The sequence below is a fragment of the Macaca thibetana genome, chromosome X, assembly GCF_024542745.1.
Source record: "Macaca thibetana thibetana isolate TM-01 chromosome X, ASM2454274v1, whole genome shotgun sequence".
Classification (NCBI taxonomy): Eukaryota; Metazoa; Chordata; class Mammalia; order Primates; family Cercopithecidae; genus Macaca; species Macaca thibetana.
In genome coordinates, this window is record NC_065598.1 from 114556427 (window position 1) to 114581594 (window position 25168).

General features: G+C 45.7%; 2 protein-coding genes and 1 non-coding gene across 3 annotated transcripts in view; all 3 read left to right on the forward strand.

Annotated features, from left to right (window-relative positions):
- NDUFA1 (NADH:ubiquinone oxidoreductase subunit A1) overlaps positions 1 to 25168 on the forward strand; it is a 970503-nt gene that overhangs the window by 496748 nt on the left and 448587 nt on the right. The window lies entirely within an intron of this gene.
- The window catches only part of SLC25A43 (solute carrier family 25 member 43), a 48911-nt gene that overhangs the window by 20792 nt on the left and 2951 nt on the right, over positions 1 to 25168 (forward strand). The window lies entirely within an intron of this gene.
- LOC126947070 (U1 spliceosomal RNA) lies at positions 4493 to 4656 on the forward strand. The gene has a single exon (XR_007722914.1). It is a non-coding gene; the product is annotated as a U1 spliceosomal RNA (small nuclear RNA).

Genomic DNA, 25168 nt, shown 5'->3' on the forward strand with positions numbered 1-25168 from the left:
CTATTGCCCATATTAGGTGTCTCCATTTCATCAAATATAAAACCAAGTATGAGCCTGTTGCTTTATACCCCAGTGGACTTTGACCCCATCACAGCTCACAAGGTAAGCAGGATTGGGCCAGGTCAGCATTTGAACTGAAAGCACATAAGATGAAGGACAAAGGTGGTATCTGAGTGGTACAGCTGACTGAGCAGAATACACACGGTCAGTGAATAAACAGAGGCCCCAGCCTACTCAAATAGAGATGCTCGACACCTCGGGTTACCTTTGCTGAATTGGACACAGTCACTTCATTCATTCCCTCTCAGGGCGCTCATCCCCTCTTGCAGTTTTTCGTTTTCATATCTACATTTTCAACCCTGACCTCCCTTCTGAGCCATGGTCCCACATTTCCCACAGCCTGCTCGACATCACTATTGGGCTAATGTATCCCCACTGTTACCTCTAACTTAATATGCATCAAGCTGACTTCTTCTTTTCCTAACACTGTCATCCCAGAGTTTTCCATTTCAATTCCATCATTGCCCTAATGACTCAGGCTGGAAATCCACAACTTGTGTTTGACTCTTCCCCTTCCCCTCACGCAGTCAACCTTGAGCCCAGTTGCTTCTTCATTCCTAATGTTCCCATGCTGGTCTTTCTTTCTGTCACTGCCTCTTGCCCTAATCTTGGACCTTACCAGCTCCTATCTAGGCTATGACAGTAATCTCCTCATTGGTCTCCAGGATTAATTCTAAAAATGACCTTAAGCATTGAATATTAATATGTACCAGGTACTGTGCTAAGTGCTTCATGTTCATTATCTCATTTAATCCTTACAACAGCCCTATAAGGTGGGCACTGTTATTAAGTCCATTTTACAAATGAGAAAACTGAGGCACCGAAAGGTTCTATAGCCTGCAAGTTCACCCATGCACTCATTGAGCTGGGATATAAGCCCAGGAAACTTGTCTCCAGAGTCAGTGCTCATTTCAGTCCTCTCCAGCCCAGCCCATATGGGATTCTGGCAGATGAGTCTTTCTCAGATCTGTCTGTATTATATCCTTTTTTTTTTTCTTTATGAGACAGGGTCTTGCTGTCTCTCCCAGGCTGGAGTGCAGTGCCACAATCACAGCTCATTGCAGCCCCAACCTCCTGGGCCTAAGCAATCCTTCCACCTCAGCCTCCCAAGTGGCTGGGACCACAGGCATGCGCCACCTATGCCTGACTAATTTTTTAAATGTTTTGTAGAGATCGGGTCTCCTGGTCTCCTTATGTTGACCAGGCTGGTCTCAAACTCCTGGGCTCAAGCCATCCTCCCGCTTTGACCTCCCAGAGTGGTGGGATTGCAGGCATGAGCCACTGTACTCAGCCTATTGTGTCCTTCTTGATTGTCCCCAGAGAAAAAAGGCTGAGCCCCTTGGCTTGGCATGTTTCCCTTACCAACTCTGCGATCCTCGTTGCACAGAGGCCCTTTATATAAGAAGTTACAAAAACAAATGTCTGCAGAAACTTGGAAGTAACATGAAAAAGAGAATGTAGGGAATCCCAGATAACATATACTTACCCTGTAAAGAATAAAGCCTTCAGGCTGGGCCTGGTGGTCCACGTCTGTAATCCCACCACTTTGGGAAGCCGAAGTGGGTGGATCACTTGAGGTCAGGAGTTCAACACCAGCCTAGCCAACATAATGAAACCCCGTCTCTACTAAAACACACACACAAAATTAGCTGGGCATCGTGGCAGGTGCCTGTAGTCCCAGATACTCAGGAGGCTGAGGCAGGAGGATAAGTTGAACCTAGGAGGTGGAGGTTGCAGTGAGTTGAGATTGTGCCACTGCACTCCAGCCTCAGTGACAGAGCGAGACTTCATCTCAAAAAAAAAAAAAAAAAAAAAAGCCTTCAAATGCATTCTGAGCCATCATGGCTTTCAAAAGCATTCTGAAGAGCTAAACTTCACTGTGCTCACAAAATGTGATTTGCATCTAAATATGGATAGCAGAAAGGAATAAAGAGAGCCAGTAGAGGCTGTGGCCAGTTCCTCTCCTCCAAAGGACGGATGCCATTTAGAAATGTAGGCCCAGTTTTCAAAGGAGTCTAAAATCCAGATTTTTATGTAAAATCTCCCAGTTTTTCACGGCCGGCAAATGAAAATTGTTAGGTACTGGCTGGGCTAAACAAAACACACATTTGTTTGACCTCTGCTCTATTCAAGCCTCCAAGTTCATCAAGCTAATCTTCTTAGCCCCTTCTCCCAAGCCCTGAAGACTAAGTGCATTTCACATTCCAGTCACCAGGCCTTTGTTCATGAGGTTACCTCTGTCTTGGAACATCTGTCCCAATTTTCTTAAAGGCTCAGCTGAGGTTTGTCTCAGTGATGGCTGTCTTTTCTGACCTACTATAGCACATACCTGTTGTTTAAGAAATGAGTTGGCTTTTCCAACCCCTAAAACAGCTGTCCTATCTTGATGGATCAAGGTAGATGTTTTGCCTTTGTAGAACCACAATGGAGGTGCTTCAGCCCACTTCGGAGGGGATTCTGGGGCAAGAGAAGCTGAGTTAACTAACAATCTACTCAGTTAATAACTACAGATGCTGTATTTTCACTGTCCCCCACCCAACCCCCAAGGGCATGGTTATTTTGTTCTAAGAGCTTTGTGGGTGAATACCACCCCCCACCCCTTTTTTTTTTTTAAACAGAGTCTCACTTTGTTGCCCAGGCTGGAGTGCAGTGGTGCAATCTTGGCTCACTGCAACCTCCGCCTCCTGGGTTCAAGTGATTCTCCTGCCTCAGCCTCCCGAGTAGCTGGGACTACAGGCACATGCCACCACGCCCAGCTAATTTTGTATTTTCAGTAGAAATGGGGTTTCACCATGTTGGCCAGGCTGGTCTTGAACTCCTGACCTCAGGTGAGCCATCCACCTCAGCCTCCCAATGTACCGGGATTACAGGCATGAGCCACCGTGCCCGGCCCAATAACCCCTTTTAAATGATGCTTTTAGCCTATATGTGCCCTCTGATCCAGCCAGTTTCTTTTCCGTGGCATTTCTCTCCATGCCCTACCTCTTCCCATCTTAACACTATTGCCCTGGTGTCCCATCACTATAAAAGCCGCCTCTTGAAGTCTTCTCCCATCTCCCCAAGCAGTAGTCTCCCGCTCCTGAATAGCTCACTCTTGCTAGAGCTGTCTTATGACCCATGCTACATGCTTCCTTTTGTTATAATCTTTTGTGTCCCTTATTTCCTCTAGATTGCAAACTCTTTGCCTGTGGGAAGTATGTCTTACACATTTGTATATCCTCACAACATACAGCCTCATGTAGCAGACACCTAATACTTGTTTAAAAATGAATGAAGTTTAGGGACAGCTTAGGAGATCTCACTGTCTGCTGGGTGAGTCCCAAGTCCGTGTGGTTGTACCTACCCAAGATGAAAGTAAGAACACCCAAGCCTGCCTCCTGCTCAACCTGCTGCCCTAAGAAAACCTCTGCATGTCCCCTGTCTAAAACTGTCTATGCACTTCACTCTGAGAATGCACTGTCTTCCATCTCCTGCCCTAGCAATCAGGTTCTATGCATCTCAGTGCAAACAGCCGTTAACGTTTCAGGATAGACAAATATGCTAAAAGGACAGAAGGAAAAATTCTTGACACCATCTTGATTTACACTTCCTCTTCATTCCAGCCTCCTGGCGCTTTGTATGGTGGCTGGAAGTGCTTGACAAATCATAGCACCATCAAATTTATACAGTCATCCCTGGGTATCTGCAGGCCATTGGTTGCAGAACCCCTCTCTGATACCAAAATCCACTCATTTCTCAGCCCTGAAGTCGGCCCTGTGAAACCTGTGGACACAAAAAGTTGGCCCTCCTTATACAAAAGTCCCACATCCCAAATTTGGTTGTGGATGCAGAACCCACAGAAACAGAGGGCCGACTGTATTTATTGAAAAAAATCCACATATAAGTGAACCAGGACAACTGAAATCCATGTTGTTCAAAGGTCAACTGTAGGCCAGGCATGGTGGCTCCTGTCTGTAATTCCAACACTTTGGGAGGCCGAGGCAGGCCAATCACCAGAGGTCAGGAGTTCGAGACCAGCCTGGCCAACATGGTGAAACCCCCATCTCTACGAAAAATACAAAATTATCCCAGCATGGTGGCCCTTGCCTGTAATCCCAGCTACTCAGGAGGCTGAGACAGGAGAATAACTTGAACCCGGAAGGTGGAGGTTGCAGTGAGCTGAGATTGCACCACTGCACTCCAGCCTGGGCAACAGAGCAAGACTCCATCTCAAAAAAAAAAAAAAAAAAGAAAAGAAAAGAAAAACAAAGGTCAACTGTATTTTGTTAGTTGATTGCTTTCTGTAAATGTGACCAGATCTGAATGAATGCATGTAAATCTATGCTGTACTTTGTTGGGGAGGTTTTTGTCAGGGATAAGGATGGGGGCAAACTATGTTAAGGGAAGTGATGACAAGAAAGCCTTCCCTGCGATTAAGAAATTATAATAATATATACTTACCTGGCAGGCGAGATACCATGATCATGAAGGTGATTTTCCCAGGGCGAGGCTTATCCATTGCACTCCAGATGTGCTGACCCCTGCGATTTCCCCAAATGTGGGAAACTCGACTGCATGATTTGTGGTAGTGGAGGACTGCATTCATGCTTTCCTCTGAGGGAAAAAAAAAGAAAGAAAATAATATAATAATAACTACCACTTATTGGTCATTTAATGTGTACAAGGCCGTTTATTCCATTTAACTGTCTTTATTGACCCTATGAAATAAGTACTCTTAGTACTCCTGTTTTATAGATGAGGAAACAAGGCACAAGGTGTAAGTCACTTACCCAACCATCACATAGCTAGTAAGTAAGTGGCGGAGCTGGGATTTGAACCTATGTCTCTCCTTCCTCAGGCCCTTCCTTATTCACCAAGAGTACAGGAGCCTAATCCTGTAGGCGAGGTAATCGGATCATTTCGACTTCAGTTCCCTTGCCCCAGGTGCCGGACTAGAGGATGAGGGAGCAGGAAAGCAAACCTTGATATTGGGAGTCCACAGCCTCAGTGCAAGAGGAGTTGAGAAAATCAATACTTTGCAAGCTCAGAAACTGACAGGCCAGAGTCTTGTCTTATTCCGTTCAGGCTGCAATAACAAAATATCATAAACTAGATGGCTTATAAACAACCAAAATGTATTTCTCACCGTTCTGGAGACTGAGAAGTCCAAGGTCAAGGCAGATTTGATACCTGGCGAAGGCCAGCTTCCTGGAGCCTTCTTGCTTTGCCCTCACATGGTGGAAGGGGGAGCTAGCTTTCTTGCATCTCTTTTAAAAGGACCCTAATCCCATTCAATGAGGGCTTTGCTTCCATGGCCTAATCACCTCCCAAAGGCCCTGCCTCCTAAAACCATCACCCTGGGAGTGAGGATTTCAGCAGATGAATTTTGGGAGGACACAAACACTCAGAGCATAATGAGCCTGGCTTTGGCCAGGGAATGGTTAACTCGAGTTAGAGAGAGAAAAAAAATCTTTGGAAAACTGGGCTGTCCTGGGGCCTGCTTTAGTCCCTGGCAGTCTGGCAATGGAAAGCCCTACTTGTGGTTTTGACTTGAGAAGCCATAATGAGCAGTGAGCCACAGGCATAGACCATTCAGTAGCCACAGGCCTTTGGCCAGCCTTGAACGACAACTGCTCAGAGGGACTGGGAAGAAAGCCCGCCTACCACAGCGGGCAGGGCAGGGAGCAGAAGCAAAGCCCCAGAATGGGAGAGTAAATTGTTGTAACTATCCCTGCGAGGAGGTGCTAACAAAGTTCCAGGTTTTCTGCCTACTTCAGTATTTCCCGGTTGGCATAGCATCTACTCTCAGTAGGAACAGAGTTCTGTTTTCCTAACAGAGTCAAATTACCTGTCCAGAGGTACAAACACTGCTAGGTTCTGAGCCTTCAGGGTAGTGGGAGAGGAGGGCAGCCTTACCTTTAGTTTGTTGTATTTTCAACTGTCCCTGCTGTCATCTTACTTTTAGGTCTGGCCCCTTTGTGAACCAAATTCTTCTAACTGAGTAGCATTGCGTTAGCAGTCAAAAAAAAAAAAAAAAGGATGCTTTTCAAATATAGGTAGATATCTAGGCAAGGTGGCTCTGTATGAGCCACTTTAATCACTATTAAAGGGAAAGGAAAGGAAAAGTCTCCCCCCCCACCCTTTTTTTTTTTTTTTTCAGAAGATAAAGAGTGCCCGAAATACTTTAGGGATGGCAGCTGTAGAGCATGTAAACAAGACTAGTCCCTGGAGGGAAGGCAAGGAAGGCATGGGGAAGAGCCTTCCTAACTCCACTGAGTGTAAAATCACTCTGTCCTCTTCACCTGACCGGAGCTGGCTTATTCCTTGGAACAGATAAAGATCTGGGAGTCAAAATGACCACCCTGTGCTGAGTGGGCTTCTTTGAACTCCAGCTAAACAGTAACAGCACCTAAGATAGGATCTTCCCACCCTCACTCCCCACTTCAAAGTGGAGGTGAAGAGGGAGGTAAGGGAAAGGGAGAGAAAGGTCCCAGGAAAGGTCTGCTGTCAACAGGGAGGACCCGCAGCTGGCTGGGAGCATTCAGTTCAATTCAAAATTGGTGAAGCACCAATTTTCACCTTTTTTCTGCAGAACTGTCGCTTATTTGCCTATGATGGCTGTGTTCCTCTTGAGGCTGTAATGGGCAGACTAGCTCAGTGGGTAGCAGTGTGGGCTTTGGATCCCATCCTTGCCCCTCACGCCTGTAATCCCAGCACTTTGGGAGGCCGAGGTGGGCGGATCACTTGAGGCCAGGAGTTTCAGACCAGCCTGGCCAACATGGCGAAACCCCGTCTCTAATAAAAATTTAAAAATTAGCTGGGCATGGTGGCATGTGCCTGGAGTCCCAGCTATTCAGTAGGCTGAGGCATGATAACCACTTGAACCACGGAGGTAGAGGTTACAGTGAGCCAAGATCACGCCACTGTACTCCAGCCTGGGCGACAGAGTGAAACTCCATCTCAAAAAACCCAGTCCAGATGCGTTTCCATGCTTCCTATGATTACTGTAAACACACAAATGAGCTGGGGTCACAGAACCTCAATAGACCCTCAATATGTATAGCTAATGATGAGCAGCAACAGGAATCGAGAGTTCGTACAGAATTTTTTGGTTTGGTTAGTGTAACAACAGGCTTTACAGAGAGGCTCCATGCACAAGCACTGCACACATCTGTATGTTCCCAGCCTTCTGAGAACTGTCACTGGCAAATCTTTTCCTTCACCCTCCCCACCCTATCTCAACCCCAGGCAAGGTGACACTCTCAAAGTTGGCACAGCAGGCAGCACACGCCAGGTCTGTGACCCGGGCCTCAGCAGCTCTGCTCACTTGCATGGCAATTGCTTTCTGCAGTCGGGCCCAGCTGCTCTTTGGGTTTCCCCACCCCCACCCCCAATCACCACACAGGAACTGGCTGTTTCTCTTCTCTCCGTCCAAGCTGAATACTAACCTACTGTGGTTTGCTTGCTTCCCCCATCGTGATCGCAGGCTTTCTGAGCAGCTAGTCAGCCCTCTAGCCTGCCACTGAATCGGGAGGCATTCACGCTATAGGGGATCAAGGGGAGCTTGTAGGCTTGCCTTGCTGGTGGGCAGCCGCCTACACCCACTCATACCAGTGTCCCCGCTGCAGAGCCCGGGTGCTTCCCAGATATACAAGGACAACTATTTGGGTCCCGGCTATGCCAAGAGAAACATGGGTCATGTGGTTCACAGGACAGAAAGGTTCGTTTACTCCAAATAGATTGGCATGGTTTTTTTTTTTTGTTTGATTATTGGAGATTTGCCAAAAGACTGGAGCCTTCTGCCACAACCGCCTCCCCCACATATATGTCCTCAGATGGTTTGTGAATTGGGCAGCTTAGTCATCAGGTCGTGTCCTCCACATCCACAGAAGATACAAGTTGTTTCCAGATAACATGCAGAAGGTTCTGAGCTCCTTCCTGTGCGCTCCAACTCGAAGACTCTTTTCCTTTCCCTATGAATTTTTTTCCTTTTCTTTCTCTGGTCTTTCCTTCTTCATGCCCTTTTAAAATTAAGTATTCTGTCTTTTGAGTGGGTAACACATACACATGATACAAAATCCAAAAGGTGCAACGAGTATATGCTGAAAAGTCAACCTCTCTAACCTTTGTCCTTAGCCACCCAGCTCTCCTGTGAGTCAATATTGTTGTTAGCAGTTTCTTACCTGTATCTTCCCAAAGATGATCTATACAAAGATCCACATAAACTTGTATATTTATGTTCTGTTTTTAGATCAGCAGCAGCACACTACATACACTCTTCTGTGCCCTGTTTTTGTCCACCTAAAAATGTATCTTGGCTGGGCACAGTAGCTCACACCTGCAATCCCAGCACTTTGGGAGGTTGAGGCAGGTGGATCACTTGAGGTCAGGAGTTCAAGACCAGCCTGGCCAACATGGTGAAACCCCGTCTCTACTAAAAATACAAAAATTAGCTGAGCGTGGTGGCAGGCACCTGTAATTCTAGCTACTCGGGAGGCTGAGGCAGGGAAATCACTTGAACCTGGGAGGCAGAGGTTGCAGCGAGCCGAGATCACACCATTGCACTCCAGCCTGGGTGATAAGATTGAAACTCCGTCTCAAAAAAAAAAAAAAAAAATTAGGCCGGGCGCGGTGGCTCAAGCCTGTAATCCCAGCACTTTGGGAGGCCGAGACGGGCAGATCACGAGGTCAGGAGATCGAGACCATCCTGGCTAACAGGGTGAAACCCCGTCTCTAATAAAAAAATACAAAAAAATAGCCGGAATACTGGCCGGGCGCGGTGGCTCACGCCTGTAATCCCTGCACTTTGGGAGGCCGAGGCAGGCGGATCACGAGGTCAGTAGATCGAGACCATCCTGGCTAACACGGTGAAACCCCGTCTCTACTAAAATACAAAAAATTAGCCGGGCGCGGTGGCGGGCGCCTGTAGTCCCAGCTACTCGGGAGGCTGAGGCAGGAGAATGGCGCGAACCCGGGAGGCGGAGCTTGCAGTGAGCCGAGATGGTGCCACTGCACTCCAGCCTGGGCGACAGAGTGAAGACTCCGCCTCAAAAAAAAAAAAAAAAAAAAAAATAGCCGGGCGAGGTGGCGAGCGTCTGTAGTCCCAGCTACTCGGGAGGCTGAGGCAGGAGAATGGCGTAAACCCGGGAGGCGGAGCTTGCAGTGAGCCGAGATCCGGCCACTGCACTCCAGGCTGGGCGACAGAGCGAGACTCCGTCTCAAAAAAAAAAAAAAAAAAAAAAAAAAAGTCTTGGAAATGATATCACATCGATCCAGATAGAGCTGCCACATATTTTTCATTTATGACATAGTATTCCACAGTATGATACACTGTTTATTTAACTAGTCCTGGATTGATGGACATATGGATTATTTCCAGTCTTCTGCTATTACTGACAATGCTGTAACAAATCTCCTTGTTACATACATTTTTCACGCACATGCAAATAGATCTGTAGGATAAACAGGGGTCCCCAACCCCTGGTCCATGGCCTGTTAGGAACCAGGCTGGCCCACACAGCGTGAAGTAAGCAGCCAGCAAGTCAAGTGAGCATTACGGCCTGAGCCCTGCCTCCTGTCAGATCGGTGGTGACATTAGATTCTCATAGGAGTGCAAACCCTATTGTGAGCTGTGTGTGCAAGGGACCTGGGTTGCATACTCTTTATGAGAATCTAATGCCTGATGATCTGAGATGGAACAGTTTCATCCCAAAACCATTCCCCCCAACCCCTTGTCCGTGGAAAAATGGTCCTCCGTGAAACCAGTCCGTGGTGCCAAAAAGGTTAGGGACTGTTGGGCTAAATTCCTAGAATTTTTGCTTTGGTCAAAGGGCATATGTGTCTTGCATCTTTTTCTTATTTTTATTTTTTTGAGACAGAGTCGCCAGGCTGGAGTGCAGTGACAGAATCTCAGCTCACTGCAACCTCCACCTCCTGAGTTCAAGCAATTCTCCTGCCTCAGCCTCCCAAGTAGCTGGGACTACAGGCACATGCCACCATGCACAGCTAATTTTTGTATTTTCAGTAGAGATGGGGTTTCACCATGATGGCCAGGATGGTCTCCATCTCCTGACCTCATGATCTGCCCACCTCGGCCTCCCAAAGTGTTGGGATTACAGGCATGAGCCGCCGCGCCCAGCTGTGTTTTACATCTTTATGAATATTGTTCAGTTATTTCAGTACTCATGGAAAGGTTGAACAACAAAAATGCTGCCTCTGTTGGAAGACCTCTGAGGAATTTATCACAGGAATAATCAAGTGCTTTGCTTTTAAGTCTTTGTTCTTTATGTGTATCTACTGCAAGTTTGTTCTTTCTTTCCTTCAATATGTATTAAACACCTCTACTGTGCACCAGGTAAGCTTTGAAGCCAAAACCATAAACACAACAAATGTGGTTGCTGCCCCCACGGTATTTACAGTCTATGAGATGGAGCAGTTGGGGGCAGGAGTACACATGAACGAAATAATCATACACTGAGTCATTACAAACTGTGTTAAGTGTCATGAAGGAGAAGCACAGGGTGACTGCAAGTGTTCAATAGGCTCCTGACTTCGTGTGGAGGTCTCAGAAGACTTCCCTGGGGAAATGATGTTTATTCTGATCAATAAGACAGACTTAGCAAGGCTGAAGAAATGGCAGGTTTGAAGTCCTAGAGGAAGGAAGGAGCACGGATTCTGGCTAGCAGCATGGATTACAGGATCTGGAAAGGGTCTTCAAGGTCATTGTGTTTCAGTCTCCTCATTTGACATGTGAGAAGACTAAAGTTTAGGGAGCTAAATGACTTGACCAGGGTTACACAGATAGTAACAAAGTCAGGCCGGGCTGCTCTGATAGTTTCAGATGATGCCAGGTTGCAGAATCCAGTGTGCTCATCCTGGGAGCTGTGGGTCTGAACTAGACAGCTATGGGATAGTTGCCTGGATTTGTGTAGGAGGACTTAAGTTCAGGTTCTTGTGACAAGCTGCCTGACATGTTTCATTTCTCTTTACTAGTAAGATACAGTTTGGATGAATGGCCATTCCAATCTAACGGGTTGGTTTGGTCTTCAGCATACTTGTCTTTCTTACAAGTTTGAATAATAATAACAACAATGATGGTTAATTCTTTAGCGCTTGCTCTATGTCAAATACAGTTCTAAGCAATTTACATGTATTAAATCATTTGACAGCAGTTCTGTAAGGTAGGTGTTATTATTTTTACCCCATTTTACAGATGAGGAAATTGAAGCTCCAGAAGGTAAAGGCACTTGCCGACCATCACAGAGCTAGTGAGTGGCAAAGCGGGGGGACTCAGTCCAAACAGTCTGGCTTCAGGACTCATGTGCTTTGTCTCCCAGGCACCCTCAGTGTCAGCAGCAGGTTGATGAACTCGAGTTTGAGCCCAGAGCTGCCTTGTGCCATGGAAGGTCCACATCAGTGGCTCTCAACGCTGGCTGCACATCAGAATCAGCTGGGGAACTCGTAAAAAGTGCTAGTGTCCAGGCCCTCATCCCTGTTCAGTTAAATTGCGATCTCTAGGGATGGATCCCAGTCGCTGAGGGTTTTTAAAAGCTTCCGTGGTCAGCCTAATGCGGCTAAGGGTTTAGATGTACTGGGATCTAGCCTTGCCATTCCTTTGCCCTTTGGGAGCAACCAGCAGCCCATACTTGCCTTTGTATTTTGGACACCCAATTAGTAGGACACTTGTAGAGGCACTTATTCATACCACAGCACAGGCTCCTGTCTCGGCATAAAGAACTCATTCAGTGTACATGCTGTGGCAGCCACATCCACCAATGATGTGTGGCAACAAGTCTGTAAAGGGCTGAGAGAGTATTTTCAGTCCTGAGCATCAGGAGACAGTGGAGCTTAGTGGAGTGGAGCTTGGCTCTGAGTCAAACAGACCCAGATTCAAGTTGATGCTTTGTGTCATGGTCTGTGATTTTAGAGACTGGTGTTTATCCTCTCACCAACTCCATTTTGTCATCTATATAATCAAGCTAATACGATAATAGTACCTCTTTCATGAGGCTTTTGTGAGGATTAAATGAGATAGTATATAGAAAGCAATCAGTGGGCCAGGCGCAGTGGCTCATGCCTGTAATCCCAGCACTTTGGGAGGCCGAGGTAGGCGGATCACCTGTGGTCAGGAGTCCGAGACCAGCCTGGCCAACATGGTGAAACCCTGTCTCTACTAAAAAATAGAAAAATTAGCCAGGCTTGATGGCAGTCACTTTTAATCCCAGCTACTCAAGAGGCTGAGGCAAGAGAATCGCTTGAACCTGGGAGGCGGAGGTTGCAGTGAGCCAAGATTGCGCCACTGCACTTCAGCCCAGAAGACAGTGAGACTCTGTCTCCAACAAAAAAAAAAAGAAAGAAAGAGAAAAGAAAAAAAAAAAAAAGAAAGCACTCAGTGCTAGGCCATTTTTTTATTTCATGACTATCCATGTAGCTTATGTGAGTAAACAGCTGTGTTTGGGAAAAGCTACTAGTGACACTGATATTGACAGGAATTTGACTTGACATTTAATGAGTGCCTGGTATGTACGATGGAGAGTGAAAGATCCTGAAGAGCTAGGATGACTAGGAAGGCCCCGTGCCTGCTGATTGGCTTGCTGGCTGGGAGGGAGCATAAAGACTTACACCCAGATAACTCATATAAGGTAGAGTGTGCCACAGCAGAGGTCTAAATGAGAAGCTAAGGGAGGCCAGGTGTGGTGGCTCATGCTTGTAATCCCAGCGCTTTGGGAGGCTGAGGCAGGTGGATCACTTGAGGTTAGGAATTCGAGACCAGCCTGACCAGCATGGTGAAATCCCGTCTCTACTAAAAATACAAAACAGCTGGACATGGTGGCGGGCACCTATAGTCCCAGCTACTTGGGAGGCTGAGGCAGGAGAATCACTTGAACCTGGGAAATGGGGAGGTTGTAGTGAGCCGAGATCGCTCCATTGCACTCCAGCCTGAGTGACAAGAGTGAGACTCCATCTCAAAAAAAAAAAAAAAAAAAAGCTAAGGGAGCACAGGATATGGAGAGAGAGAGCCCCAATTCAAACAGAAGCTGGAAAACAATTATAAAATAACCAAGGAAATATGAATACTAACTGAACTCAATACATGATTATATTAAGGAATTATAAATTTTTAGGTGTGATAGCAGTATTATTATACATATATTTTTAAGGAGCAATTATAGTTTAGATAAACATAATTCTAATTAATAATATGTAAGTCAGATGAATTGAAATGATGTCTCATGGGGGTAGAGATGAAAGAAGATTGGCCACGTATAGCTAATTGTTGAAGTTGGGTGATAGAACTTTGTGTTCATTTTACTGGCCTCTCTACTTTTATATATGGTTGAGATTTTTCATAATAAAAAGTTTTAAAAAGAGGGCCGGGCACAGTGGCTCATGACTATAATGCTAGCACTTTGGGAGGCCAAGGCGGGCATATCACTTGAGGCCAGGATTTCGAGACCAGCCTGGCCAACGTGGTGAAACCCCGTCTCTACTAAAAATACAAAAATTAGCTGAGCGTGGTGGCACACACCTGTAATCCCAGCTACTCGGGAGGCTGGGGCAGGAGAATCACTTGAACCTAGGAGGCAGAGGTTGCAGTGAGCCAAAATCGTGCCACTGCACTCCAGCCTCAGTGACAGAGTGAGACTCCGTCAAAAAAAAAAAAAAAAAAAAAAAAAAAAAGTTTTAAAAAGAGGTAAAGTTGCGGCCGGGTGCAGTGGCTCATGCCTGTAATCCCAGCACTTTGGGAGGCCGAGGCAGGTGGATCACGAGGTCAGGATTTCGAGACCAGCCTGGCCAAGATGGTGAATGCCCATCTCTACTAAAAATACAAAAAAAATTAGCCGGGTGTCTGTAATCCCAGCTACTCGGGAGGCTGAGGCAGAGAATTGCTTGAACCTGGGAGGCAGAGGTTGCAGTGAGCTGAGATCGTGCCATTGCACTCCAGCCTGGGCAACACAGTGAGACCCCGTCTCAAAAAATAAAAAATAAATAGAGAGAGAGGTAAAGTTGAAGAAGAGGAAGAAAACAAGCAGTACACAATTGTGGAATCAGGAAAAATTTCAGGATGAGGTAGCATCAGACTTGGGCATGGGTGACTAGGGTGAGTTGATGTTGCAGTTTAAATCTGAAGGGAGTCTGCTGGCAGAATCTCCTCTTCCTTGAGGGGCTTCAGTCTTTTTTCTTTTAAGGCCCTCACTGATTGGATGAGGGCCACTCACATTATGGACAGGAATTTGTTTTACTTAAAGTCTACTGATTTAAATGTCAGACTCATCTTAAAAATGCCTTTACAGCAACATCTAGACTAGTGTTTTCCCAAATAGCTGGGTACTGTGGCCTAACCAAGTTGACATATGAAATTAATCATCACAGGATGGCAGTGGGAAATGATACTAGGAAAACCGGTAGGGGCCAAATTGTAAAGGGTTTTGAATTCTGTTAAAATTGTCTTTAGTAAACTTCTTTGGAGAATTTGTCTTCTCAAAATGTTTTCTTTAGAAAATTGGGAATTATTGAAGGCTTCTGAGCATCTGATGAGTTTGGAAGGGTACTTGCCTGCAATGTGGAGGATGAGTTGGAGAGGGCAGAGACTGAAGATCAAACGACGGGTAAGGAAACTGACCCTCAAGAGAGACGATGTGAGGTACTGGGAGTAGACTTGAAAAGTATCCAACGCACAGATTATAATGCAGGTAGCAGCAAGAGATCAGACTGAGCAGTAGGCAGAGGCCAGGTCATGGAGCACCTGGTAAGCCAGATTAAACAGCCTGGAGTTTATCCTGACGATAATGGGGGACCCACTGAAGAGTTGAAGTCAAGGGAGTAAACTGATTAAATCACTCTGACTGCTAGATGGGGGATAAGGGCAGGTAGACCAGCTAGTAACAGTTGTAGTAGTATGGGCAAAAGATGATGGTGGCTCGGACTAGGGTGAGAGTGGAACGGAAGAAAAGTAAACAAATTTAGAGTCACTGGAACTTGGCTAGTGATGGATTAGATCAGAGAAAGGTGAGAGACAGAGAAAACTTAAAGGTAACTCAGGTTTTGGGCCTGAGCAAGTAGGTTGATGACAGTGCCATTTGCTGACATGAGGAAAACTAGAGGACAGTCAAGATTGGAGTGGAGCAAAATCAAGAGTTCTGATGAGGACATAAAAAGTTGAAGATGTTCAGTAGACTTCTGAGTGGCAATGTCAAGTAGGTAGTTGACAACATGATCCAGTCACTCAGAGGAGAGATACAGATAGAAATTTGGAAATCATCAAGCAGAGGAGAACAGAAAGAAGGCCAGCGCAGTTGAAGGGTTTTGTGACCCTTGGGTAACAAAAGAGTGACCCAAGATAAAGTTGAAAAGGTGGGAGGGTCGGGCATGGTGGTGCATGCCTGTGGTCCCAGCTACTAGGAAGGCTGAGGCAAGAGGATCACTTGAGCCCAAGAGTTCTGGACTGTAGAGCACTAAGCTAATGAGATGTCCACATTAAGTTCAGCATCACTATGGTGACCTCTTGGGAGTGGGGGACCACGAGGTTGCCAAAGGAGGGGTGAACCAGCCCAGGTTGGAAACAGCAGATCAAAACTCCTGTGCTGATCAGTAGGTGGGATTGCACCTGTGAATAGCCTGTGTTGCCCACTCCAGCCTGGGCAACATAGTGACACCACATCTCTGCTAAAAAAAAATTTTTTTTTTTTTTTTTTTTTGAGACAGAGTCTGCTGCGACGTCCAGGCTGGAGTGCAATGGTGCGATCTTGGCTCACTACAACCTCTGCTTCCTGGGTTCAAGCCATTCTCGTGCCTCAGCCTCCCAAGTAGCTGGGACTACAGGCATGCACCACCACACCTGGCTAATTTTTGTGTTTTTAGTAGAGATGGTGTTTCACTATATTGGCCAGGCTGGTCTCAAACTCCCAACCTCAAGTGATCCGCCCACCTTGGCTTCCCAAAGTGCTGGGATTACAGGTGTGAGCCACCGCACCCAACCTAAAAAATATTTAAAAAGAAAAAAAAAAGGTGGGCAGAGCAGATCATATAGGACCTTGTAGCCTACAGGCATGCTGGAACCACTTCCTACTGGCTCAGGAAAACTGACTGTTAAATTTCAGGAAATTTGGGAGCTGGTTGACTTCACATTTGGCAGCCTGAAATCAGCCACAGTAGGGGTACTGACGCTGTTGAAATTGGTAAATGCTACAATTCAGCCCTTTTTCTTTATTTTCCCCCAGAGAACCAGTTGTTAAACTTTACTACCATATTAGTACTATGGCTTGTAGGCTCCAGTAAGAAATTTAGATTTTATTCTAAGAGTGATGTAAAGTCATTAAAACGTTTTAAGCAGGTGAGTAAAAGGATCTGATTTTTAAAAATCACTGTACGTGGCCAGGCGCAGTGCCTCACGCCTGTAATCCCAGCACTTTGGGAGGCCGAGGCAGGTGGATCACATGAAGTCAGGAGTTCAAGACCAGCTGGGCAACATGGTAAAACCCCGTCTCTACTAAAATACAAAAAAATTAGCCGGGCGTGGTGGTGCACACCTGTAATCCCAGCAACTCAGGAGGCTGAGGCAGGAGAATCGCTTGAACCCGGGAAACAGAGGTTGCAATGAGCTGAGATTGCGCCACTGCACTCCAGCCTGGGTGACAGAGCAAGACTCCATCTCAAAAAAAAAAAAAAATTAATTAATCACTGTACAAGAATGGACTCTCAGCGGGAGAAGGCAAGATTGCTAGGAAAACTGCTGCAACAATCCACATACACACTGGTGCCTTGGCAGTGCAGGTAGAGTTCAGTCAAGAAATTTGAAAGATTGTTAAGGTCCTAAGACTGGATATAGATGGGCCTTGATTTATCACAAGTTGATTATAATTCACCTGTTATGTAATTCGTGTTACTTAGTGTCTTTTTGTTTTAGCTGTGGGGAGCACTAGATTATAGAATGATTCCCTTGACTCATGACTCGGGGCTTTTTACAGTTCTTACCAGAAACTGGCAGATGATAAATCAATCATCTTATTTGGTAGCAAAATAAGGAGGTTACTTTCCTGCATGAACATAATTTCCTCTTTTCAATATTTCAGTCTTACATTAGCAGGAGGAACTTGAAGGCTTGTGATTAGGCAGATTCTTTGTAAGGGAAAAGGAGGCTTAGTATCCCTTTGGTAACAGTTCTTTACTGAGAGGGTAATAAAGAAAGGAGGTTGAGTCTGAACAATGCTAAAGGAAACACTTTAAAGTAAGACATCCAGCCATTTTGAAGACCCCTAGCCATTTTGCCTACTGTAAAATAGAACCATCTACAGTGTCTTGTGAAGAGAGAAATGAAATTTTGATATTTGTCTTCTACAAAGATTCTACATTACACTGTGTAAGTCTTGATCCACCATTTTTATAACTCATGCATAAAATTATGTGAAAATGCTTTAAAAATTCCAGCCCACTCTTATACTGAGCATTTTATGTACTCATTCAGCAAACCATTCATTGAGCACCAGTCATGTGTCAGCTGCTGGTTAAGGCACTAGAGATATGGAAATTAAAAAGACCCAGTCCTCACAGAGTTCACAGAACACTAGGAAAAACAGACATGTAAATTGGACATGATTACAGTACAATTTTGAAAGAGAACTCTTTGAAAGAGTTGTCTGTATTTATGTACCATCTCTACTCTTTCTCTTCCCATTCTCTCTTTTTTTTTTTTTTTTTTTGAGACAGAGTCTCACTCTGTCACCCAGGCTGGAATGCAGTGGCACAATCTCAGCTTACTGCAACCTCTGCCTCCCGGGTTCAAGCAATTCTCCTGCCTCAGCCTCCCAAGTAGCTGGGATTACGACCAGGCTGGGAGATTCAGCTTGTCCATTTCATATTCTGTTTCTCACAATCATCTGTGTTTGCTTGTCACTGCACCTTAAAGAGAAGGCATAACTCAAGTTTCACCCCTCACCTTGATAGAGAATTCTTTTTTTTTTTTTTTTTCAGACAGGGTCTTGCTCTGTTGCCCAGGCTGGAGTGCTGTGGTACAATCTTGGCTCACTGCAGCCTCAACCTCCTGGGCTCAGTCTATCCTCCTACCTCAGGAGCTACTCCCTCCTGAGTAGCTGGGACTACAGGTACATGCCACCATGCCCGGCTAATTTTTTTTTCTTTTGTAGAGATGAGGTTTCATCATGTTGCCCAAGCTGGTCTTGAACTCTTGAGATCGAGCGATCTGCCAGCCTCAGCCTCCCAAAGTGCTGGAATTATAGGCATGAGCCACCGCGCCCAGGCATTCTATATTTTTAAAGCATAGAATATTGATCCTTTGAGCTGGATTAATGAGGAAAGATATAACAATCATTAAAATAAAATAAAGAATTGTGAAATCGCATTGATTTGCATGCCACCAACCTAAAATTCTAATAACCCAGGGCTTAGTAAGCAAATTAGTCATATAAATAGCATAATTATAGGGATATTTAAACTGTTAACCGAAAGAAGCTGCTTTTAAAGCCTGCTGAAGTACCTATTTATTACTAATAATGGCTAACATTATTGACACTTATAATGTTGCTGGCACTCTTCATTGTCTTATTTAATTTTTACAGCAACTCTAAGAGCTAGGTATTATCACTCCCATTTTTGAAATAAGGAAATTGAAGCTCAGAGAAGTTAAGGAACTCACTGGGTGCAGTGGCTCACGCCTGTAATCCCAGCACCTTGGGAGGCCGAGTGGGTGGATCACTTGAGGTCAGGAGTTCGAGACCAGCTTGGCCAACATGGCAAAACCCTGTCTCTACTAAAAATACAAAAATTAGCCAGGTGTGGTGGTGCGTGCCTGTAATCCCAGCTACTCAGGAGGCTGAGGCAGGAGATTCGCTTGAACCCAGGAGGCAGAGGTTGCAGTGAGCCAAGATCATGCCACTGCACTCCAGCCTGAGTGACAGAGTAAGACCCTGTCTCCAAAAAAAAAAAAAAAAAGAAAAAGAAAAGTTAAGGAACTTGCTTAAGATCAAATAGCTAGTGAGTAGAGAGACAAGGGTTCCAATCCAGGTGTGTGTGATGCTAAAACCCACATGCAGAACATTCGTGCTCTACCTAGGCTTCCACAGATCACTCAACCATGCATGAAAGTAAGGCCTGAAAAGTGTCTCTACTAGGTTGCCCTTCATTAATCTAGTTCCAGTCATATATAATAAAATGGAGTGTCTTTCCAAAATTTCATAATTTAGATTTCACTCATTTAGGCCGACTCCCCATCTATACATACCCACTAGTTGGAATTGGCCTTTTACTATATGCTGTATTGAATGTCCGTATAGTTGGGGATCATGAGAGAAGCTGAAGTCTAACTTGGACAAGATGATGACTGGCATTGCCAGGGTTGTGCAGCAACAGTAGTGGGGTGGGGTGTCCTGCAAGGGCATGAGTTAGGTGACTATCAGGTGTGGCATAAGTTGTAGTACAAAGCCTTGGAGCCTAGAGGCCAAGGTCACAGAGTCACCAGGAGGCAGGATCCTGGAGTGCAGATTGCAGTGGCCCAGTAGGCAGAGCATCAGACCTCTAGGCCTGCCTCTGCTACGCACCAGCTGGGGGCTTTGGTTAAGTTGCTCTGCTTCTCCAGGTTGTAGGTTTTCGTTTGTGAAACGAATAATTGGAAGGGAAGATCTTAGGGTCCCTTTCAGATTTGGATCTCTGGTTTAGGGATCTGCATTATCAGAGCCTAAAGTAATCAAGGCCTTGGAGATCTAGTAATCAGAAGGAGAGCAAGAAAAAGCCAGCTTTCATGGTCAGGGGCAACAAAGAGGTGGCTCATGCCCGTAATCCCAGCACTTTGGGAGGCCGAGGCAGGAGGATCACCTGAGGTCAGGAGTTTGAGGCCAGCCTGGCCAACATGGCGAAACCCCACCTCTACTAAAAGTACAAAAATTAGCTGGGTGTGGTGGCATGCACCTGTAGTCCCAACTACTCGAGAGGCCGAGGCAGGAGAATTGCTTGCATCTGGGAGGCAGAGGTTGCAGTGAGCTGAGATCACATCACTACTCTCTAGCCTGAGTGACAGAGTGGGACTCCATCTCAAAAAAAAAAAAAAAGAAGTCCAGAAAGCCTGGTTTGAATCAGTAAAATCGAGTTTTCACACTGCTTCTCTGATTGTAATTCATTCTTCTACAGATTTTTAAGGAGGGTGAAAGAGAGAAAAGCTAAGTAAAATGTGGTCCTAGCCATCACAGGTCTCATAGTGTCCTGAGGGAAAGAGACAGGAAACAACTAACAATGAAATGTGTTCATTACCTGCTGTATGACCTTGGTCAAATCACTTAACCTGTCCCTGAGCCTCAGTTTCCTCAACTGCAACAGACACATAAGCAGTCAATAAATGTCAGCAGCTATGTATCAGTAGTGGCAATAGTAATATGGACTACATGTGTGATATTCTGTACCATTTCATTACATCTTAGTAAAATAGAACCATCTGTCTTGTGAAGACAGAAGTGAAATGAATTTTGATATTTGTTTTCTGCAAATATCAACTGCTGGTTAAGGCACTAGAGACACGGAAATTAAAAAGACCCAGACCTCATAGAGTTCACAGAACACTATGACAAACAGACATGTAAATTGGACATGATTACAGTACAATTGTGAAAGAGGCCTCTTTGAAAGAGTTGTCTATAATCATCGTCTCCAATCTTTCTCTTCCCATTCTTTTTTTTTTTTTTTTTTTTTTTTGAGACAGAGTCTCATTCGGTTGCCTAGGCTGGAGTGCAGTGGCGTGATCTTGGCTCACTGCAACCTCCACCTCCCAGATTCAAGCAATTCTCATGACTCAGCCTCCTGAGTAGCTGGGATTACAGGTGCCCACCACCATGCCCCGCTAGTTTTTGTATTTTTAGCAGAGACAGGGTTTCGCCATATTGGCCAGGCTGGTCTCGAACTCCTGACCTCAGGTGATCCACTTGCCTTGGCCTCCCAAAGTGCTAGAATTACAGGCGTGAGCCACCGTGCCCAGCCCCATTCTCTCTTGAATCCATTCCAGTCAGACTTTTGCTCCACCACCCAATAAACTTCTCTTTTATTTTTTGAGACAGGGACTCACTCTGTCGCCCAGGCTGGAGTACAGTGGCACAATCGTGGCTCACTGCACACTCAACCTCACAGGCTCAAGCAACCCTCCCACCTCAGCCCCCCAAGTAACTGGGACTACAGGTGTGCACCACCACACCCAGCTAATTTTTATATTTTGTGCAGAGATAGGGGTCCCACTATGTTGCCCAGGCTGGTCTTGAACTCCTGGGTTCAAGCAATCCTCCCACCACGGCCTCCCAAAGTGCTGGGATTGCACATGTGGGCCACCGCACCCAGCCAGAACTTCTCTATTTATGATAACCGGTGACCTCCATGTGTTTAGATCCAATGGTCACTTCTCAGTCTTCATCTTACTGGGCCCTCAGCAGCTCACCACTCCCTCCTCCTTGACATACCACCTTCACTCAGCTTCCTGGACACCACACTTTCCTTTTTCCTTCTTCACTGACTGCTCCTTCTCAGTCTTCTTTTCTGGGCCTACTATTCCCTTGACCTCTAAATGTGGAAGTATCCCCAGGCTCAAACCCTAACTGATCTCATCTGGTCTCCTTGCTTTAAATACCATCTGTGTACTGATGACTCCCTAATTATGTCTCCAGCCCTGACCTCTCCCCTGAACTCCAGACTCCCCATCTCCATTTGAATGGCCAACTCCCCGTCTCCATTTGAATGGCTAACAGGCATTGCACAGTTGAACTCTTGATGTTTTCACCCACCCTCAAAAAACAAACAAAAACAAAAAGCCAACCTGCTTCTCCCATAGCGTCCTCCATCTCAGTTCATGGCACTTCCATCTATCCCGTCACTCAGGCCAGAGTGTTCCCCCTGCTTTTATTTTATCCAGAGCACTCACCTCCTTTAGTATTTGGCATAATTTGCTTATTTATTTTCTTTCTTTGTCTACTCTTCCCCTGCAATTAGAATTTCAGCTTTATAGGAACAGGGACTTTTGTCTGTTTGGTTCACTAATGTATCCTGAGTGTCTGGCATATAGTAAGTATCAAGAAATATGCAAATAAATAAATAGTCTTTAGAGGGGATAATGGGAGTATAAAAAAGAGCTAAGGAGTGCAGTCAGTATGATTGGGGTGAGTGATGCTTTTCATGCTGGAAAAGTTGTCATGAAGGGCCTTGCATGTCATTCTAAGGAGCTTAGATTTTATCCTATAGCAGTAAAAAGTCAGCAAAGGAGTCAGTGGTCTGAACTGGAATCTTAGAAATGCGTTCTGGCTGTAGTATAAAGAATGAGGCCGGGCATGGTGGCTCACACCTGTAATCCCAGCACTTTGGGAGGCTGAGGCAGGTGGATCGCCTGAGGTCAGGAGTTCAAGACCAGCCTGCCCAACACAGGGAAACCCTGTCTCTACTAAAAATACAAAAATTAGGCAGGTGTAATGGCATGCACCTGTAATCCCAGCTACTCAGGAGGCTGAGGTAGGAGAATCGCTTGAACCCAGGAGGCAGAGGTTGCAGTGAGCTGAGATCATGTGACTGCACTCCAGCCTGAACAACAGAGTGAGACTCCGTCTCAAAAAAAAAAAAAAAAAAGGAAGAAGAATGAATTGGAGGCTGGGTGTGGTGGCTTACATCTGTAATCCTAGCACTTTGGGAGGCCAAGGTGGGAGGATCATGTGAGCCCAGGAATTCGAGACCAGCCTGGGCAACATAGGGAAACCCTGTCTCTACAAAAAATACAAAAAGTAGCAGGGCATGGTGGCACATGCCAGTAGTCCCAGCTACCAGGGAGGCTAAGGTGGGAGGATCACCTGAGCCCAGGAGGTTGAGGCTGCAGTAAGCCGTGATTGCACCATTGCACTGGTCCAACCTGGGAAACAGAGCGAGACTCTGTCTCAAAAAAAAAGAAAAGAAAAGAAAAAGAAAAGGAAAGAAAAGAAAAAAGAAAATAATTGAAAAGGACAAGAGTGGGTCCAAGAGGCCAGTAACAGACTGCTGCAGTAATGCCCACATGAGATTTTGGTAGCCTGAATTATGGGAGTGCCAGTGGGGATGGAGAGGAGGAGCTGCATTTGAGAAATGCTCTATTTAGAAGACGAGATTGATAGGACTTGATGATTGCTTGGATAGGGCAGTAAGGGTGGGCAAAATGAAGGAATCTCAGGTTTCTGGTTTGAGGTAGCTTGTTAAACAGTTGGGCCGTTCATCACTGAGATAAGAAATACAGAAGAAAGAATAAATCTGACACTGTCAAGGAGAAAGGCAACAATGGGTTCTAGGTGTGTCGAGTTTTGAGTACTTGTGTACTATCCAGGTAGAGCTGCCCAGTAGGCAGTTGGGTGCTTGGTTTTGGAGGTCAGTGGGAGGTCAGAGCCAAAGATAAAGATTTGGGAGCCATCTGCCTGTGGGAGGTGTTTAAAGCAAAAGCTATGGTAGAATTTCCCAGAAAAGGTATATAAATTGAGGAGGACCAAAAGAGTTGCTGGATATCAGTGCCAAATATTGCCCCCTAAAAAATCCAGTAATAGGCCAGGTGCGGTGGCTCAAGCCTGTAATCCCAGCACTTTGGGAGGCCGAGACGGGCGGATCACGAGGTCAGGAGATCGAGACCATCCTGGCTAACACGGTGAAACCCCGTCTCTACTAAAAAAAAAAAAAAACAAAAAACTACCCGGGCGAGGTGGCGGGCGCCTGTAGTCCCAGCTACTTGGGAGGCTGAGGCAGTAGAATGGTGTAAACCCAGGAGGCGGAGCTTGCAGTGAGCTGAGATCCGGCCACTGCACTCCAGCCTGGGCGACAGAGCGAGACTCCGTCTCAAAAAAAAAAAAAAAAAAAATCCAGTAATAATATAGCCAAAAAGAGCCACTGGATTTGGCAACCTGGAGGTCGACAATGGAATGCATTTCATTTATTCAAATGTTTATTAAATATCTTCTGTGTGTTAAGGATACTAAGGATACAGAAGTCAATAAAACAGACCAAAAAATCCCTCCTTACATGTAGCTGAAATTCTAGTTGCAGGGAAGGAGCAGGTAAATAAAGGAAATAAATAAGTAAATTATTCCAAGTATTAAAAGGCAGTGAATGCTCTGAAGGTTAGATAAGCTGCCTCGGGTCACAGGGCCAAGTAAGTGAAGAAACTAGGACTCGAAATGAACCTGCTCAACTCCAGAGTTGTGCTCTTCTTAGTGTTGTACCACACCTCCTCTCCCACATTGATAGTCTTCTTTCCATTGCCACAGAATGCCATACCGCCCCAACTAAATGTTTCAGAAACAAACCAAAGTACATGCATAGCTTAATCTAAACTCAACACCATTTCTGAAAGCCAGGTATGAGGGGACATCCCCTTCATAGTGGACAGGTAGTACCAGTTTTATATGTAGATGGTATATTGAAAAGTCATTTCATCTGATCGTAAAATTATTTTTCTAAGAGGATGGCTGGATGCAGTAGCTCATGCCTGTAATCCTAGCACTTTGGGAGGCCGAGGCAGGCGGATCACTTGAGGCCGGGAGTTTCAGACCAGCCTGGTCAACATCGTGAAACTCTGTCTGTACTAAAAATATAAAAATTAGCCAGGTGTGGTGTTGTGCACCTGTAGTCCCAGATACTCGGGAGGCTGTGACAGGAGAATCACTTGAACCTGGGAGGTGGAGGCTGCCACAGGAGAATCACTTGAACCTGGGAGGTGGAGGCTGCAGTGAGCCGAGATCATGCCACTGCACATCAGCCTGGGCAACAGAGTGAGATTCTGTCTCAAAAAAATAATATTATTAAAGGATAAAATGTTCCTTTCAGAGATGGAACATTTTGGTAATAATAGGGTTCGGTCAGGATGGCTCTGAAGGTGGTGATGATATCCAAGGGGTGGCCAAAATGGTATAAAGGTGAGGATCACTGAAGCCAAAGGCCAGAAACTGGTCATGGGCTGGGTCATCTTTATAGATGCCAAAGTTACCCAAGATGATGGCGAGGCTAGGAGAGGGTGAGCCACCAGGTGTCACAGTCTTTAATGAATGTGGGAGAGTGGCCAGATTAGTAGATAATAGCAGGCCAAGGAGTACGGTTCAGTGACATCAGCCCCAGCTAAGTGCTTCTGTCATGAGAGTGAAGGAGG